Raw genomic sequence first — 11,654 nt, 5'->3', positions numbered from 1 at the left:
AAAACGTTTGACCTCTGTCATTGCCAACAAAGGGTATATAACAAAGTATTGAGATGAACTTTTGTTATTGACCAAATACTTATTTTCCACCATAATTTGCAAATAAAGTCTTTAAAAATCAGACAATGTGATTTTCTGGATTCTTTCCCCCCATTCTGTCTCTCATAGTTGAGGTATACCTAGGATTGCAAATTACAGGCCTCTCATCTTTTTAAGTGGGAGAACTTGCACAATTGGTGGCTGACTAAATACTTTTTTGCCCCACTGTATATACAATTTCAGAATCAAACAAGTATGAGAGCACTCTCATAATAAAGTAACACTATCAGAGACTGGATATTAGGTGTGTTGAAATTAATCGTTTCTATGATGCATCGCGTTGCGGACGTGGACGATTCTGCAGTGACAGAACATAATCGATTATAGCGTAGTAACGTTGCTTCCTGATTTTATGGCCGCAGCTTTACAATAATGTTTTCTGTCACTTTAATATCAAATTGGTCTGTGACGCAGAGATCAGGGAACAGACGTGGCAGCGGCACAGTGACACCACACACACACACACACACACACACCTACACACCTCCTTGGGAGGACATCAGTGAAGGTCCCCACACCCACACACACACAAACACACACACACACTTGGGAACGGGCCCACCACTCACTTTGTATGCATACTAATGTGATTGAAACATTTTTTATTATACACCATAAGGCGCAACAGTGGGGGCTTTTCACACCTGTGAATACACATCACCCCCCTCCTATCGACGGATCTCACACCTACCTGGGATATCACACCTACTTGAGATCTCACACCTCGATCAAAGGGGAGGCGGGACTTAGCTAATTAGCATAAGTAGGGCGAGGTGTGACCTGTCACAGCACCTGTCACTTTCTATGCATACTAATGAGATTGAAGCGGGATGAATAATACTACTCAGGAGAGAGAACTGGAAAAACCTAAGGAAGAGGACACCGTCAGTGCTGCAGCTCCACAAGAGGTTATTTGCCGGGAGCTCCAAACAGTGGACGTGGCAGAGTGGAAGCAACAGCAAGAGCTGGATACAGACCTACAGCCTGTACTGCAGTGGGTCGAGGCGCAGCAGCGGCCACCGTGGGAGGAAGTGGCAGTGTTCTCCAGGCACCAGGGCTGTGGGTGAGTTTGAGGGCTCTGCGCCTGTGTCAGGGCGTACTGCGCGTGCGTGGAGGCAACGCAACGGCGAGAACAGATGGTCTCCGAAGGTCTGTAATAGGCGCGTTTCAGCTGCAGGCGGAGGCCTTCGCTTCAAGGCGTGGCGAGCCGTTGGGGCCTGTTTTGGTGGGTTCACTTGCCTCAGTAGCCGGGCTAGCGAGTCTAATTCACAGTTTTTCTGCCCCATAAAATCGTGGTTCTAGGGCGGGAACAACGCAGGCTGAGTCGGCGCGGTATGCCTAAACTAGAGAAGAGAATTGGCTGGCAAGGGGCGTACAACACAACAAGAATGAAATATTTTACCCGTGATTATTTGTAATACACGTTTCAAAGATGGCCAAAGTAAGCAACATACTGAATACGATAGTAAAAGAACCATGATCCATCTTTGACAGTCTGCTGCGACAGACGCGCAGCGAAAAACCTTTAAATGCGTATTTTCTAATGGACGATTAGGGCTAGCTAACGTGTAAATGGCTCCGACCGTCACCAACGCCTATTTCTCTTACCACCGCCCGACATTAAATACCAACCAGGGCGACCTGTATCGGCGCATGACACAGACAGTCTGTGGTTTGTACTGGTGTTTAACTTTTGTCTAGGTCTGACGATAGAGGTGTGGCTTGTGGAGTCTTGTCTTTTCTGCGTGCTAACAGCAACGGCTGTGTTGTTTTTTTCTGGGCTCTCATTGAAGATGACGTCAGGTTTTCCGCCTACACTCTGTTTTACTCTTCACAATACACCTCCGACGCGTACTATACGTCCCATTTTACCGTGTAACTCGCACGCTCCCCCACACCCCACCCCCCACAGCCTCGCAGCCCTGAACCAATCTTCCGCATCCACTTGTTTGTTATTTATCTGCTTCTTAACTTCTAACTGATCGTGAGGCTCGTGCAGACCCTGAATTCAGGTTTATGACTGGTGGTATAAAAAATATATAGGTATTCATAATCGCTAGAGCGCTGCGAGACGGATCGATGACCGATATTATTCATGAAAGAGCTACAGAAAAACAAACACAGCCGTAGCTGTTTAGCAAAAGAAGAGCAGACGCGACTCAGCTCCTCAGTACTATTCGAGAGATACTTAGATATGAAAAGTATAAAAACCCTACACAAAAGACTTGTTCCGTGTGTCATGTGAAAAAATCAGCTGGTATCATATATGTCTGTATAAGGCCGGTTGGTTGTGACGGTCGTATTATCTAAAGATATAGCTATGCTAATCATTATATATAATAAAGAATAAAACGTAAAAATAGGTGCCGTCTGGTCTGCAGACATGGTTAAAGACCTTAATCATGTGGTTCTTTTGCGCTGTCTGCCGCTCATAGTCTCTGCTAAAAATAATTTATAGATACGCTGTATTGACAAAGTACACTCACGGTAAACATATGTCAATGCTGTGTTGTGAGTTTTAGCCCTTGCCAGCATTCTCTCTCTAGTTTAGCAATACCGCCGGACTCAGCTGGGTTGGTGTCCCGGCCTAACCACGATTTTATGGGGCAGAAAACTGTGGAATTAGGACTCGCTACCCGGTACTCAGGCCCAGTGGGAACGCACCAAAAAACAGCCGCAACGGGCTCGGCAACGCTTAAGCGAGCTCGCACTGCAGTGGAAACCGCCATCCTAACAACCGACCCTTCGGGACATCTGGTTCCCCCCCGTTCTGCCTGCCGTCTCCTCCACGCACGCTGCATAGTAGCCCTGACACGGACCCGAGAGCCTCAACTGCGACCCACAGCCCCTTGGCTTCTTTGGAGAACACCTGCCCAGTTCCTCCCACGGTGGCCGCTGCTGCGCCTCGACCCCAATGCAAGTACAGCTTAGGTCTGTATCCAGCTCTTGCTGTTGCTCTCCACTCTGCCAACGTCCATGTGGTTGGAGCTCCGGCAAATAACTCTTGTGGAGCTGCCAAGCACTGACGGTGTCCTCTTCCAGTAAGCTCCCTTTTCCACATGTCTCCCTCAGTAATAATATTCCATACCCGCTTCACACTTAGGTAATGATAGGAAAGTGACAGGTGCTGTGACAGTCACACCTCTCCCTACTTATGCTAAAGCTACAGTCCCCCGCCGTCCCGGGAGCGGGAGGGGGGTGTGAGATCTCAAGTAAGGTGTGATATCCCAGGTAGGTGTGGGAATCCGTCGATAGGAGGGGGTGATGTGTATTCACAGTGTGAAGGCCCACTGGTTGCGCCTTAATGGTGGTATATAAAAGTGTTTCAATCACATTAGTATCAGCATAAAAAGTGACGGGTGGGCCCGCCCCCAAAAGTGTGTGTGGTGTTGTGTCTGTCGTCTCTGTCTGTTCCTGTCTGTCTGTCCTGTGTGTGTGGGTGTGTGTGTGTGTGTGTGTGTGTGTTGTTGTGTGTGTGTGTGTGTGGTGTGTGGTGGTGTGTATTAGTGTGGTGTGTGTGGTTGTGGTGTGTGTGGTGTGTNAGTTGAAAGTCTGTGTTGCCCAGACAATGTGATTTTCTGGATTATTTCTTTGTAATTTTCATCCTAGGTATACCTCAACTATGAGAGACAAAATGAGAAAAAGAAATAATCCAGAAAATCACATTGTCTGGGCAACACAGACTTTCAACTCCCTCCAAAGATTTTCTATGGGGTTGAGATCTGGAGACTGGCTAGGCCACTCCAGGACCTTGAAATGCTTCTTACGAAGCCAATCCTTCGTTGCCCGGGCGGTGTGTTTGGGATCATTGTCATTCTGAAAGACCCAGCCACGTTTACTCTTCAATGCCCTTGCTGATCGAAGGAGGTTGTCACTCAAAATCCCACGATACATGGCCCCATTCATTCTTTCCTTTACACCAGTGGTCACCAACCTTTTTAAGCCCAAGATCACCGACCTCGGCCTAGGTGAAAGGCGAGATCTACCTATTGCAGAATTTAGTGAAAAAGACAGCACAGACAGTGCTTCCAATTTGAGGCCTTTTATATAGGCTAATTGCATCTGAATGACTGTTACAATGAAGGCTCCATGATCAGCTCACGGCATATAGGTAGGGGTAAAGTGCTATTTGTTTATGAGTGGGGGGTGGACCTCACCTCCTCTAGGGTGGTCCTCACCTCCTCTAGGTCCTCACCTCCTCTAGGGGGTCTGGGGGGATGCTCCCCCGGGAAGATTTTTTTTTAAATATTGAAGTTGAAAGCATCAATCTGGTGCAGTTTGAGAGCAACATGAAGAGATCTATGGATACCTCTCTCAGCACCCATATGAAAACAGAACTGTAAACAGATTTTCTTTTTCTTTATGGATATTTTACAAATCACTCCCCTTTTAAACTGTATTCTTGTTTTACTGCCATATAGTATTTCATACCTGTTTTTCATGTATTCTCTTATTGTTTGTATAACTTTAATGATCGTATGAAGGTGTGCCGCGGAAGTAATCTTTTAAATAATTTGTGACAAAACTGTTCTAAACACTCAAGAGTCCTTTAGCTCACCTGAGCCCCTCAGTCTGACAGGAGAGGACTCTCCTCCAGCTTGTTGTGGAAACAGCTCCTTATGTCCGTTAGTGCAGCTAGCTAACCAGATGCTAACATCACGGTCCCCGCTAGCACCGGTCCCTCTNTCTAACATGGGTATTGAATGTGACACTATTCAGTTTTTGACATTTTCTATATTTTTTAGACTTCATGCTCAAATTATTCGACTTAAGAGAACACTGGGTAAATTTTCCGACCTTTACTTCAGACATCGACCTTTCATACACCTTCCTCATCGCAACCCGTGGTACCACATTCCAATTTTCTCCTAAATTCCAAAGCAGAGAAACTCAATTGTCCAATTTCTTTTATTAAAGATTTTTTACTTATAAAATTTTCCATTCTGGGACTTCAATAAGTTACCCGTTTTTTACCCCCACTTTATTCTTTTTCTTCTTCTTCTTCCGCGCGGTCCGTTCCGGTTCAAATAAATATATGCCGTGGACAAGGTTGTGTCCATTAAGATTCACGAAAATGTATTTATTGTTTCTGAAATTCCTCGTGTGACCGTAATTTTTCGTTGCCTATTATTTTCCTGTTGTAATTTTCTTTTTATGACTTATGTTCCAAAATGGTAACGTCAAATTCTATCGAGCTTTAATTTTCGTCGCCCGTTTTTTCTTTTCAAGAAGTCGTGACCTATATTTTCATCATTCTCAACGTCGCCTGGAAGTCCCAAAGACCCTCAAACAGGTCTAATAAACCTCGTATATTGACCCTATGCGACCCGAAGAGGTACACAATCAAGACTGAGACCCCTGTCTTTCCGACTGGTCCAGGGTTCACTTGGACTCTCTAGACCTACCCAAGTATTAAATCGGTCCTCTAGGTCTTTACATAAACCCGGATTTTGGTAAGGTTAGAAATATTTGGTCGTCGTCATAAAACTTTTAGATAAGAAACTGTGTGTCCTCGGTCACATTTCTGAAGTCTTGTCCTCACTACACTAGGTGAAAGAATACACAAACACCCTGAAGACTCGTCGTCGGCAAGACCTTAATCGACGTCGAAAGATTACCACCTAAACAAAAATCACTCTGTCAACATTTCCTGGTGTAAATGTCGTTAGCGTCGAGATGACTTCCTATTTTCGTACCTGTTCAAAAAGGTTTAGGACGACACCTGTAATCAGAAAATAGGATCTATATAAAGAAATCACTATCATTCTCCGACTAAATCATTAACAAAATTACACTGACAACTTTGGAGTCCAGGCCTCAGGTACTGATGTGGATCTTCTAAAGACCGAAATAGACAAGCAAAACTTGTAACGTCTCGCTCGAGTCGCGCATCGAAAATAACGCAAGTCGGACACCGACGAGTTTCTTAATCAATGGAGTCAAAATAGAACACAAAACTAACCTCCTTTCAAAGACGTGGGTGTAAGGGTGCAGTAACTGAAGACAAGTTAGCGTGGGTATGAGTCTCACAAAAACCTTAACCATCAGTATCTATCTCAAGGACCACTTTACCATTATACATGTAAAACACACAGTAGGCGTATATACGATTGTATAAACAACAAAAAGGTAATAGACTCGTTTCACCATCGTATCTACAACCTTCTCTTCTCCGGGGTTCCTACCTCGGAACTCCTTGGGGGTGTACGAAGTATAACAGTTGAGTCTATGCAATATATATGTGATATCTTATTGTTTCAAACAAAAGAGTTGAGTTGAAGTTAGAGTTAGAAATAAATATTACGCGAAAAGTTTTTGTGTCGGACTCTCGACTTATTGTTTATCACGACATGATGCGGTAATTTTTTTTTTGTTTTTGTTTATTGTGTTATTTATATGATATATAAATATTTGTATGAGTTTTTTGTTACTTCGTATTAATTTTTTGTTTTGTTCTTTTGTCCCTCAGAGTACGACCCAATTTTCGGTTCCTTATTTTACCCAAACAATCCGCTCAAAATTTTTACCTGTCACCTTCCCACGAACAGATTACCTAGGTTACCCTCCCGGTAAGGGGTGTCAACCCTGGCCGTCGCGCTTTTCCGAGATAGGGGAGACTCGAAGGCAAATTCCCTGGGCCATGGGAGGTCCTCGTCCGACTAGTCGACTGGACTCCCGGTGGGCCCGGTCCTCTCATTCCTACCTCGTCGAGACTCGCTCCATGCCGTCCCCGCTCCCTGGCAATTTTCTAAAATTTTTGTTTATTTTTTGAAATTTTACCTTGAGATTTTACGTGTCCGCGGTCACCTCCCCCTCGATTTTACCCTCCTTTACACGAGGGAGAATGCACAAGGTGCAAATCTTCCGCACGACCGTCGTATAAACCTATTGACCTCTGCACGCTCCTTACCTGAGCCGACTGAGGTTATGGTGTCTACGTCAATGTCATTAGGTGGGGTTCTACATTATTTCCGTACCTAATGATAAAGTTTCACGACACAGCGTTCCCTTCCGAAGTGGCAAACGGTCGACGGATTTTATTTTCTTCGACCCCTGAAGTGATGAAAAGAACAGGAAATATGGGAGGATAACAGAGCAAAAGGGGAGGGAATGAAACCGACAAGCGACAAGGGCTCATTGATAAACAAGGTAATCGAGCGTTTATAGACCCTTGGTTTGAGCGCAGTTAACATGAAATCTTTCCAGGCACACGGTATTTAATGGAAAGTGGTTTTTGGGTAAGGTAGCAGAGTTGTATGGTTTAAATAAGATATGTGAGGAAAGTTATAGTCGCCGAACATTCTGATAAAGAGCAATAACGTCGAGACACCAATGTACTGTTCTGTCTCTGACCATAAAATATAATCTCGATATTGTTAGTCAAATCTTGTGAACCGTGTATTCACATTTAGACGCAACACGGTCCCCTAGGTACTACCATCACAGTCACCATATATTATACAGACACCCATTTGTACTACTAACGGAACACCCTTATACGACAGTTTAAAAGAAAGACACACACAACCACGAAAACAACTACGGTAAATCACGTGACCAACACATGAAAAAAGTGTACCATCTAAATACCATAATCGTGAACTCCGTGGTATCATGCGACGAAACACTTATCTATCTATCCCACACCCACCCACAAACACACTACACAATAATATGACTAGGACCTTTGTACCACGGGATTAACGGGAGAAGAGAAGAATATACGCAGAAGAAGAAAAAGAATAAAGTGGGGTAAAAAACGGTAAACTTATTGAAGTTACGACAATGATAACGGGACACACTTGTAAGAATAACTTCTCATAAGTAAAAAATTCCATAAAAGAATTGGACATAGACAAGTTGTTTCCAGCTTGGATGATTATTAGTAGAGGTGTATGAAGTTGCTTTCACAATCGAGACACAGTTCGTAGGTAATACGAAGAAGATAGAACTAGAGAGTTTAGCGAGATGACACTAGGTTCCGTGTATAATGTGATAAGGACAGGAATTACGTTCAGTCGAAGGTTCTTACAGATTATAATAGTTGTGTCTGCAATTTTTACTAACTAACTTCATCAATTAGCCAAGTCTACAGACGTGTGCACCTTGTTTTGTCTCTTCCCAATTACCAATCGTCGTAAGTTTAGGTTTAAATGTATCTGCTATGAAACTCCAGGCTTTACACAGGGTATGGATGATGAGAACAATAGAGTGAGTACAACAAGCCAGATCAATCTGATAGCTAGCACTCACAAGTTGCCAACTACAACTCCTAGCGTCGTGAGCTACATATACGACGGTTTATGAATATGTCTAGACATTACAATAGATACCCGGACGCACAGATATCTAATATCCCCTTACGACGCTAACTTCTGGTGAGAAATGTCTCTCGCATCTCACACACTGTCAGTAGAGGAAACCACTCACCCAATCTCCTGCTCGCACGAAAGTTTAGAGAGAACATCTATACTTTTGTTGTTTAGGTTTATAGTTCTATTTGGCATAAATTGTATGAAAGTTATGCTCTTTTTAATGAGTTTGACAATATCGACCTAAGTTTTGATATAAAATGTTATCTATATTAATTAGAGAAAGAGCGAGCGCGGTGCAAGAGCGTCTTATAGCACTGGATGTGTGATACATTAAGAAGATATGTAATATACTGACTGACATTCGTGACAGAGGAAATCATCAACGTTTGTATCCTCACTGATCTGCATGACAGTGAATACCGGTAAGCGGGATTGATGTAGAGAATTGTTTAAGTATATTAAGATATAAAAGAATTTATATGAAGACCGTGACTGGTATAAGGTCTTTACAATAGCATGTCATGAATATATGAATGAATATGGTGATATATGAGTTTTAATTGATAAATGAGAATTTATGTTGATAGTATGTACTGAATTAGATGATGTTTGAAGTATGTATTATAATTGTTGATGAATATACTATATGTTGATGAATCATAGATGATTGTTGTAGTGTGAAAAATGATAGAGTATGATTATAGGATGAATATAATGACAGATCGATAGATGATGACATATATATATGCGACGTATGACCTATATTATGTATATTCTGTATATTAGAGGTCACACTTTCTTGCTTTGTATTCGGTCATCAAGTCGAAGTTCTTATATTGCAGTGATGACGTGACGTACGATACTCGTATAGCAAAATGCGGTGGAACTTGTTTTGTACGGATTGACTTAGTATTCAAGATATTTTGAATTTATCTTATATATGTATCTGATTTCTCTGATTGGATTTTCAGATTGTATAATAGGAAATTTAGTGATATTGATCTAGAATTCTACCAATACGATATAATGAGCATATATTAGATCAGAATATCAAAAAGCAATGAAAATTTGATATTTTTCGACAGGATGCTAACCAATGTTACATGTTTCCGTAAATTGCTGTGTTAGAAAGTCATAAGATGGAAAGATTAATTGAAGATTGATAGAGGGTTATCTGTAACAGAAGGCTCATGTCGATAATACGACGAGTCATGGATATTTATTGAAGCGCTCATGTGCGTACATGGAGCAAAGGTTGTCGTATGTTCATCTATGCTCAAAGACGAGTTAGACACTATTATGTACTTGAAAATCCGTACAAAAAATAGAAGAAACCTGTATAAGCTACAAACGAAGATAGAACAAGCTGTATGCCTCACAACCGAGTAGTCAAGAGAAACCATAATATGGAAAATTTGATTAAGATACTCTTATAGGTAACAGTTCGGTGAAAGAGTTTTGTGGGATTATAATCTCAGCGATTGTGATAGGGACGGACAAGGTCACAACGTAATGACCAGCTGACATGAGTTTCACAGTTAGACATTCTAGTCTATAGCGCCTTAATTACGCTGTTAGACGTCGACTAACTAGTGGAGACGCTACAGTTTAGTCAACAGTGAAAAGACTAAAAACGACGCACTTTAATGGTCTGTTTTGTCAACTCTATATGTCGTAACTAGAGACACCTCGATTTTCTCATAACCCTCTACTATAGGCTGATTTTATAATGGGTGTCTATGGGACGGACTCTTCAGGGCTAGAGTGTGTGACATCATCACTTTGAGTGTAGAGGGTGTTTCAAATCTTCTGAAAAAATATTTAAAAACCGCTCAATCCCAAAATATACACTCTGTTCAAATTATTTCAAAATTATTCCCCCCCCGCACACATACACACTACGACTTCTTCAACTATGACTGTTACTGCTCCTTTTACAACTACTACTACTACTTTGACTACTACTTCTACAACTACTACTTATACTGCTACTACGACTACTTATATTACTACCACTATTACTACAAATACTACTACTACTAATACAACTACTACATGACTACTACTACAACTTCTAATACAATTACAACTACTTATACAACTACTAGTACTACTAACAACACCTCTACTACTCATACAACTACTTATATTACTGCTGCTACTACTACTGCTGCTACTGCCACTACTACTAGTAGGCTACAGATACTACTACTGCTACTATACTTCAACTACAACTGCTACTATCACTACTATAGCTACTACTAATACTACTAATACTACTACTAAAACTACTACTACTACTAGTACTACTACTACTACTACTTGTACTTACAGTATACTACTATGTACATCTGATATCTAACTACTTCAGCCTACTTTCAGCTACAGAAACCATTAAACTGTTAAATGATTCAGCTATTTCAGGACATTGAGGCTATACATTGTTTTATTTATACCTTTTTAAACTATTCTTTGAAATATTAAGCTTCATCACTATTTTCCCTACTCTTCCAGTTGAACACTTCACTTTCAAATGTTCATCAAAGTCAGTGCAATGCATTTGAGTTGTAACAATTTTCGATTCAAATCATTTCACTTTTCTGCATTTTTCTGCTAAGTTCAGCAAAACACTTACTTGGTCTCTGTAGCTAAAAGCAGCTACAGATACCATTCAACTATTAACATATTCACCTTTTTCTGCATTTTCAGTTGAATTCAGCAACAAATTAACGCAGCTTACACCATTTGCACACATTTTCAGCAGGGAATACATTTTCTAATTTGTAATGCAATACATAAATGCGGTGTTGTCTATTTGTGTAGAAATATTTGCCCGTTAACTCAGCTCAGTGATGTCATATTTGTCCAGTGGTGGAAGAAGTACCCAGCTATTGTACTTAAAAGAACTACTACAGTGTACAAAAAACCTGTTACAAGTACAAATAATGCATTTATAATAAGTTAAAAATGCAAGTATTGGCATCAAAATATACTTAAAGTACCAAAAGTGTAAGTACTTGTTATGCAAATTGGACCATGTTAATATGTTTTGATTATAATTATTGATGCATTCAAGTGTTATCAAAGCAGCTAGCTGAATGACTTTATATACTATAGGGTAGCTTGTGAATTTACTAAAGTCGGAATTTACTAAAGTCGGATTTAAGTGTTTATATTTCACATTAATACAAATCTGCAAAGTGGCACTAGTTGAAAAAAGTACATGATTTAGTTCTGAAT

This window comes from Notothenia coriiceps, unplaced genomic scaffold (assembly GCF_000735185.1).
Source record: "Notothenia coriiceps isolate Sejong01 unplaced genomic scaffold, NC01 NC01_scaffold00013592, whole genome shotgun sequence".
In the NCBI taxonomy this organism is placed as follows: Eukaryota; Metazoa; Chordata; class Actinopteri; order Perciformes; family Nototheniidae; genus Notothenia; species Notothenia coriiceps.
This window is presented reverse-complemented; position numbering follows the sequence as displayed.